This window comes from Balaenoptera borealis (assembly GCF_965194805.1).
Source record: "Balaenoptera borealis genome assembly, chromosome: 9".
Lineage (NCBI taxonomy): Eukaryota > Metazoa > Chordata > Mammalia > Artiodactyla > Balaenopteridae > Balaenoptera > Balaenoptera borealis.
In genome coordinates this window covers 68,829,140-68,838,389 of record NC_138873.1, presented here as the reverse complement: position 1 = coordinate 68,838,389, position 9,250 = coordinate 68,829,140, and positions in this window count along the sequence as shown.

Below are 9,250 nucleotides of genomic sequence, written 5' to 3'. Positions count from 1 at the left end.
TCAGGAAACACTGGAGTTTAAAATTGTCAATCCTAATTATAGACTGTTTTTAGCAGTCCCATAGGTTCTGTGGATTCATTTTACAAATTATGCTGATCTCATTATAACGTATATCCTTTACAAAACATAGGTTATAAATGACTTGCACCTCCAGTGAATTCAGTATATTCTTTGGATGATTCTGTCCTACCAATTCTTACTGGTAAAGCAAATCCTTCTCTCTCCTGCTTCAAAATCCCCCGTTTCTTCTCTTTAAAATGTCTACATGATTTATTATCCTATCCCTCCTCATTCAGCAAATATTTATTAACTGTCAACTCTGTGTATAGCATTATTCTAGACACTAGGAAAGATGTAAAGTTGTAAACCACATACTTAGAGCTCTCTAGAAAATTCATCTTTTTCAGGACAATAGGACATGCACACATGAAAAGGGAAATATCAACACAGAAGTTAAAATAGTGCAAGACAATAAAAGAGATATCTCAAAGCAGTACATTTTTTTTAAGCATCTTTATTGGCGTATAATTGCTTTACAATGGTGTGTTAGTTACTGCTTTATAACAAAGTGAATCAGCTATACATATACATATATCCCCATATCTCCTCCCTCTTGTGCCTCCCTCCCACCCTCCCTACCCCACTCCTCTAGGTGGTCACAAAGCACCGAGCTGATCTCCCTGTGCTATGCGGCTGCTTCCCACTAGTTATCTATTTTACATTTGGTAGTGTATATATGTCCTTTCAAAGCAGTACATTTTGAAGTGCCAAATAACTGGTAAAGACAAAAAATAAAAGAGAGTAAAAGAAATAATAGTCTTTCTGTGCTCAGTGGTTGGAAAAGGCTTCCTTCTGGAGCAGAGAAGATTTGAATCATTTTAAAAGAAGCAGTATTGGGCTTCCCTGGTGGCGCAGTGGTTGGGAATCTGCCTGCCGGTGCAGGGGACACGGGTTCGAGCCCTGGTCTGGGAGGATCCCGCGTGCCGCGGAGCGGCTGGGCCCGTGAGCCACAATTACTGAGCCTGCGCGTCTGGAGCCTGTGCTCCGCAACAAGAGAGGCCGTGATAGTGAGAGACCCGCGCACCGCGATGAGGAGTGGCCCCCGCTTGCCGCGGCTGGAGAAAGCCCTCGCACAGAAACGAAGACCCAACACAGCCAAAAATAAATAAATAAATAAATTTAAAATAAATGTGATTTGAATAAAATATAAAAAAATCTGGGTTAAAAAAAAAAAAAAAAGAAGCAGTATGAGCATAGACAAGGGCATGGGTCAACACACAGAGGAGAGGGAAGCATAGAATATTGGGAGAAAATGGACCGTTCCTCCGACAGGAGGGATATTTAACAGGAGTTCAGGAGAACAAGCCGGTGAGCAATTAGAGGACAGTCTGTAGAGCATCTTGACTAGCAGTCTGTACTTCATCTTAAAGGTAATGGATATCCATAACAGGCGTAATTATGAAGTCAACTTTACTGAGGCGCACTTTATATCCAGTCAATTGTGCACATTTTGAATGTACTGTTAGATGAGTTTTAGCTTATGGACATTGTCAGGGAACCACCTCTGCAAACAAGATACAGAACATCTCCATCACTCCAGAAAGCTGTCTTGCAACTCCTTCCTGTCAATCCCTCCCAAACCTCTTTTTTTTCATTAACACACCATAGTCCACTACTTACCCATCGCTGGGCATTTTGAATAGTTCCAGTTCTAAGCTATAGCATTTTTAAGCTGCTCTAATATAGTTCATACAGCTCTAAACACTTTTAAACAGAAGGGGTTTTTCTTTAAGTTTTGTGAGTTGTTTTCTTAAGCCTGGGCCTCCCAAGTGGTATTACTGGGTTAAACCGTATGATACTTCATTCACCCACTAGATTTTAACTGTGATGTGGCATCTGATGCCATATGTCTAGCTTGCTTGGACTCCTAGCTTCCCAGGGAACATGCTAGGTTTCTTCATTAGTTTTATCACCAGCATTCAATAAGCCCATTGAAGAATTCAGGTTAAACTCAGCAGGTTGAACAGACGCATATGCCTCCTCTCACACTCACGACCCTGATAAAATGAAGATAAAAGAATAAAAAAATATATAATATATTTATCCACAAGGATAAAGAGACTAGAGGATTAAATATCTGGAGACAAGAAATTTCAACACATCCTGGGGGGACAGAGGCAGATAGAGCTGCAGTAACTGATTTAGCAGAGGAAGCCCTAACTAAACGAGCCTTAGGGACGAGAATCCACTTTTATCCAGAGAATCTCTGAGATTCTCAGGCTCTCAGTGAGATATGGCACAGTGGAGGTGAGGCATAGGGTTAAACAAAATGGATTGTGTATGGAGTGGCTACACTCCAAGGCTCTCTATCCCACGTGATTTTGTCAGGAAATTAAGAAACATCTCTCCACCCCAACTTCTGCCCCAAGCAGGAGAAGCGAATTTTAATTTATTGAGAACTCAAGGAAGAAGTACTGAACCAGAGCCCAGACTTAGTGGAGGACAAAAATGAAGGAATTAGATGAAAGGGAGAATACTGAATGGTGGGTGGTCTTTACTCTGCTCGCTCCCATGACCTTGACAGCTGGGCACAGAGCACACAGGCAGGAAACTGGAGGGCTCCTCTTACAGAAACTGAAGCCCTCAGAGAACAAAACTCCAGAGAATGACTTATAGGTGTTATTTCAAACTCAAATGACCACTTCACTGCTCCCCACTGACACATCTCACCTGTGCATACAGAGATTCCAAGAAACTCTGCGTTGCTTCTTTTTATTTCCCCCTTAGAAATGGACAGCCAAGAGTTATAGCCATTTTAGGGACAGATGAAAACAAAGAGTAAAGAGGAACCCAGAGGAAGGAGAAGAGAGTGCAGAAAACAGAGGAAATTTTCCCCTTAAAAAGTAAATACCCTGGGGCTTCCCTGGTGGCGCAGTGGTTAAGAATCCGCCTGCCAATGCAGGGAACACGGGTTCAAGCCCTGGTCTGGGAAGATCCCACATGCCGCGGAGCAACTGGGCCCGTGAGCCACAATTACTGAGCCTGCGCATCTGGGACCTGTGCTCCGCAACAAGAGAGGCCGCGATAGTGAGAGACCTGCGCACCGCGATGAAGAGTGGCCCCCGCTTGCCACAACTAGAGAAAGCCCTCTCACAGAAACGAAGACACAACACAGCCATAAATAAATAAATAAATAAAATTATTTAAAAAAAAAAAAAAGTAAATACCCTTAGAGAGATACGTGAATATGTTGCATTAATAAAATAAAAATAGAAAGATTTCAAAAAGGAATAGTTAAGATTCAGAGAGTGCTCTCGAAAATTAAAAATTAGATAGAATCAATGCAATCTCCCAGAAAATTAAGCATAAAGACAAAGAGGTGGAAAAAATAAGAGAAAAATTTACTGTTTCAACCTAGGAAATACATTGAGTTCTGAAAAGAGAAAACAGACAAAACGAGAGAAAGAAAATTACCAAAACAATAATGTAAGAAAATTGTATGAATACCTATTTGGAAAGGGCTGCTCAATAAATTGCAAACAGACTCATATTAACTCATGTTAACATATTAAGATAACTCATATAGCATATTATTGGAAAATTCCAGAATACCAGAGATAAAAAGAAAATTAATAATAATTTTTTAAAAAGCTTTCAGAGAGAAAAACAACACCACATACAAAGGAACATGGATCAGAATGGCATCGGATTTTCCAATAGCTACACTGGACACCAGGAAACAAAAGAGCAATAGCCTAAAAGCTCTGAAGGAAAATTATTTAGAACCTTGAAATGTATATACCCAGTCAGACTGTCAATCAAGGGTCAGCATAAAAGGAGGATATTGTCAGAAGGGTGGGGTCTCAAAAACTGATTTCCTGCGCACCCCTTCTTAAAAAGTAACCTCAAGATGTTCCCCGTAGAAATAAGGAAAACTATCAAGATAGTGGAGGACATAGAATTCAGAAAATATGAGAATTCAACAGGAAAGTGGTGAATGAAATTCCCAAAGTGGTGTTCCAGCTGTGCAAGAAGTCTAAAGACCAGCAAGTCCAGAGTGGGTCAGGAGCGCCAATGGTTCTGGGAGGGGTTCTCAAAGGAAAAAAAAAATGGAATTGATGGACTAGCCGAAATGTTGAAATGTCTTATAGAAAATTTTATGAGGAAAAAAAGGAAGCACTTAATAAATTCAGGTTGGGGGCACAGCAAGTGCAAGTTAGAAATAAAAGTGAAATAACCAGGTGAAGGAGGTTTTAAATAAAGAGATCTGAAGTGAACAGGGAGTGGGAGTAACGGGGGATGTAGGTGTGTAAATGTGCACACACACATGCACAGATGAGCGTGTGTGTGTGTGTGTCACAGGAGAGAGAAGTGAGGACAGAGCAAGAAGAAAGAGACGATACTGTATTCAGAGGTCCTATTGCTGACATAAATCTCAGGCTCCTTTATGGAGATGTCTTGAGGTGATTTGTTTGTTTTTCAGTTTGTTGTAAGGTTAGAGGTCATTGCTAATTCTGCCAAGTGGCCCGTGGTGTGCTGTATCTTCTGGGAGCTGGAATTTCCCGAGTGCGCCACACACACACAGCGCAGCCCTGACCGAGGACTGGAGGAGCCTGATGGCCTCGTGAAGTCTGTGGCTATGAAAGGGTTTCCTGGGGGGCGGAAGGGGGGGTCCGGAGGATGGATAGCCCTCATGCGGAAGTCTGTTGTCACATCCTAGGACTGAGTTGTGCAAAGGACACTAAGTCAAACGCGTCTCAAATGAGACCTTTTCAGGCCTCCGTGTGGTGCTTCCGCTGTTTAAAAGGATTTCACCAAAGAGTACAAGAGACAGGGAGGCTTCCTGCTGATTTTGAGAAAACAGACTCTGACTTTTAAAAGCCTGGGTGGAAGCCGCAGTGGGAATGCTATTCTGCAAAAATGTTTGCTTTTTTAAAAAACTCCCTTGACTATTATTACTGATTGTTGTTATTTGTCATTGAGATCTGGGACACCCACACACACAAATTTTGAAACTATTCTTTATTTCACAAAGCATAATCTTATGGGGATGTTGGAGATGACACTAGGATGGAGGTGGGAGAGCTGCCTGGCCAAAAAGAACAGCTGGCGTGTCAAGGGCATTGGCCTGGGGGTGGCACCAGACCTTTGAGGAGGGCCCTAAAAGGTCGTGACAGTTGAGCAGTGGCCCCAGGAGCCTGGGATCTGAGACCTGGGTTCAGGACCTGGCTGTGAACACTGGCAAATGACTTAACATGCTTGTGCCTCAGTTTTCTCACCTGTAAAATATAAATAATTACTCATCCCATGTGATTATTTCAAAGATGGCATATGTGAAAGATTTTTAAATGTAAGGAGTTATAAAAGTATAATTTATTATTATTACAATTCATATCATCATCATACATTATGTAATATATAATTGGTATGCTATGTGATATATAATTATGTTACATTTTATAACAATATATATTGAGTATATATTAAATATCTTTCCTTTTTTCAGAATTACTGTGACGCAGAGTTCTCAAAATGTAGACAAACCGCGGCTGGTGTAGAACTGGAATCGCTGACATGACAGTTCTCTCATGGTGCATTTGGTGCAAAGACCAGTTTCTCAGCTGAGGCAGCTACCAAATAGTGCACAGGGCACTGGGTGTCCTTAGGATCCAGGACCAGACACCTTGATTTTGCCATACAGCCTGGTCAGGTCAACCCCCCTTCTCTGAGCCTGTATCTGTACATTGTACATCTATGCAAGGAAGGAGTTGGATGGCCTCCAAGGTTCTCTACCTGCTCAGGAATTCTGTGTCTCATGTGAGGCCTCTGGGTTGGGCATATGAATTGTGAGCAACTGTGTTAATCATCTATTACTGTATAACAAGTTACCCTAAAACTTAGCAGCTTCAGAACATTTATTATCTCTCAGTTTCTGTGGGTCAGGAATCCAGGCTCAGCTGGGGGCCTCTGACTCAGGGTCTCCCACAGGCTTCAGTCAAGCTCTTGGCCAGAGCTGCCGTCACCCCAGGGCTCAAAGAGGGGAGGGTCCACTTCCAAGCGCACTCCTGTGACTGTCGGCAGAAATCGGTTCCTCTAGCGTTGCTGGACTGACAGCCTCAGGTCCTTGCTGTCTGCTGGCCAGAGACACCCATCCCTTGCGCCATGGGTTTCTCCAAAGGGCCACTCAACAAGACCACTGGCTTTTTCCAGAGCGAGAGCTCTGAGAGAGAGATGAGGGTGCATAGGCAGAAAAAGAGAGAGAGGATGTGCCCAAAATAGCAGCCACAGTCTTTTTGTAACCAGATCTCAGAAGTGACACCCCATTGCTTCTGCCAGCTTCTATTCATTAGAGACCAGCAGTAAGCCTAGCTCACATTCAAGGGGAGGGCATTACACGAGGTCATGTCAGGCGGGAGACAGGAACCCGTGGCACGTTTCAGAGCTGGCCAACCACAGCAGCTAAGGGGGAATCATCCAGCAATTGCTGCATAGTTGGCATCACATGATACTATTTATCCATTGGTTCATTCCCGCAACGAACATTCTTCAACCGCCTTCCGTGACAATGCCTTGTGTATATGCCCCGAGGTGGCAAAGACAACAACTCAGAAAGTCCTTGTCCCCATCTACTCACATTTGTTCTCAGTGAATGGGGGGGTGACACCTGGAGCTGCTTCTCAACTGTGTGTGCCCAGAGGGCCCCCCACCCACACTGATTCTAATAGGCTTTCCTTTGAAGAACTACTAATAAGAGAAAGGCTAAGACTGGTTCTCAAAGGATCACATGATAAAGCAGAAACAGGGAAGGACCGTTAAGAGGATTCTCCTGCTGCCAGACCCAGAAGTGCTCCTCCTAGTGGCTGCCCCTGAGAGATGTTATGGGAAGAAGCAGATGCTATACGTGTGATACCGAGTTCCAATAAGGAACCAGGCGGCTGCTTGCTAACCAAACCCTCCCAGCGCCTGCCCTATTTCACTGTCTTCTTTAATCACTTTCTATGCCCGTTTTCTCCACCAGATGGCAAATTCCATTGAGGACACTGTCTCTGTCATTTTATGTCCTCTCCCCCAACTTCCCCCCCGCAACCCACCAGCCCTTCCCCAACAATTATCTTTCTGGTCAACCTCCCTCTTTAGTTTATTTGGACTAATGTTTCGAATGTGGTACACGTTCAATAAATTGATGTTGACTTTAAAGGTAAAGCAAATGGAGAAATAAAGTACTAGAGGAGTTGAGAGGAGGTAAATATACTTAACGGAGGATACTATTTGAAGTCTTCCCAAGAAAGAGATGGAATTTATATTTGATTTTCTTTTAAATTCACTTTTGCTGGTGAAATTTTGTCACAAAGCTCTGTTGGAAAGTGAGCGCCTTGTGAAAAACACAGTGGTGTCAGGAGGGGATGAGGGCTGCTTATTCGTTCAATTTGAAGCATCCTGACCTTTGGAGTTTTCTGCGTCCCTTTATCTTTCTTGGTACCAAGACCCAAGGGGAAAATGGTGCTCCATCAAACGCTGTGGGTGTGGGGCACCTGTTAGCGGTCACTTGAGAGGGCTCTGCCTGGCACAAATGTCCCTGAGTGGGTCAAGCAGTATCCCCCCAAATTCATGTCCACCCAACACCTCAGAATGTGAAATAAGGTCTCTGCAGATGTAATCAGTTAAGGATCTAGAGATGAAGTCAGCCTGGATTTAGAGTGATCCACTGATCACTTGGTGATCCACTGGTGTTCAATGGATCCCTTGACACGTGTCCTTAAGAAGAGAAGAGGACACAGAGACATTAAGGAGGACGTTAAGAGGCAGAGGTTGGGTGATGCTGCCACAAGCCACAGAAGCTGGAAGAGGCAAGGCTCCCGTAGAGCCTTCGAAGGGAGTGCAGCCCTGTAACAGCTCGATTTCACTCTTCTGGCCTCCAGATCTACGAGAGAAGAACTTTCTATTGTTTTAAGTCATCAGGTTGTGGTACTTTGTTACAGCACCCTCAGGAAACTAATACAGTTCCCCAACGTTCACAGATCTGTGGACAACTCAGAAGCAAAATGCATCAATCATTACCTCCCTAGGAATGCTAAGTTTTCAAGTCCTCCTATACCCAGGGTGGGTTGTTTTCTGCTTTGGAGACATTGTGCAAGAGAGGAAGAGGAGCAAAGAAAAATGAAGCATTTGAAGGGCTTTGATCTTCTGGCCGAGGTTGTGCCTGGGTCTCACACTGTCCCGCTGCTCCTCAGAAGGCGTCACCGCGGAGGATTGTGGGTGGGTCCTTAGGAGGCGGGGGTTTTTTGTAGGCAGGGCAGTGAGATTGGGGGCCCAGAGTGTCCCAATTAGACCTAGAGGGTTATAGGTGTTGAGGGAGTTATTCCTTAACAGAAATGGAAAAATTAGCCGATTCTACCAGGCACTGGCTCTGATTCTGCTCACAGAGGATCAGAGAAGGAGGTTGAGTGGGAAAGATTTTGGAGAAGTGAGGGTGAGGCTGGGTGGGCCTCAAGGGGGGTGAGGAGAGGCAGACAGAGCCTGTGCGAGTCAGGCACACAGATCTTGGTGCTAGGTCAGCTCCGGCTTTGAATCCTTCATTGATTTCTTACTACCTGTATAATCTGAGCTGACTCTAAAACAGAGATTGTCATACTGAGTACAGTAAGTCAGACAGAGAAAGACAAATATCGTATGATGTCGCTTATATGTGGTATCTAAAAAAAGGGTACAAATGAACTTATTTACAAAACAGAAATAGGGCCACAGATGTAGAAAACAAACTTATGGTTACCAGGGGGGAAAGTGGGGAGGGATAAATTGGGAGATTGGGATTGACATATACACACGACTACATATAAAATAGATAACTAATAAGAACCTGCTGTATAGCACAGGGAACTCTACTCAATACTCTGTAATGAACTAGATGGGAAAAGAATCTAAAAAAGAGTGGATATATGTATGTGTATAACTGATTTACTTTGCTGTATGGCAGAAACTAACACAACATTGTAAATCAACTGTACTCCAATAAAGATTAATTTAAAAAAATAATAGTCTCCAAATTTGGAAGAGTAATAGTACCTATATTACATTGTTATTGTGAGTTGATGCAATAATGTTCAGAGAATATAGGATTATTTGCTTAATATATAGCTTAATAAATCAATTATCCTCATTATTATTATTATGGGCTAGGACATAGTATTAGCAAATCAGAGCTATCTTGGTAGGAGACCTGACTGATTGCATGAGAGGATGTTGCAGGGGC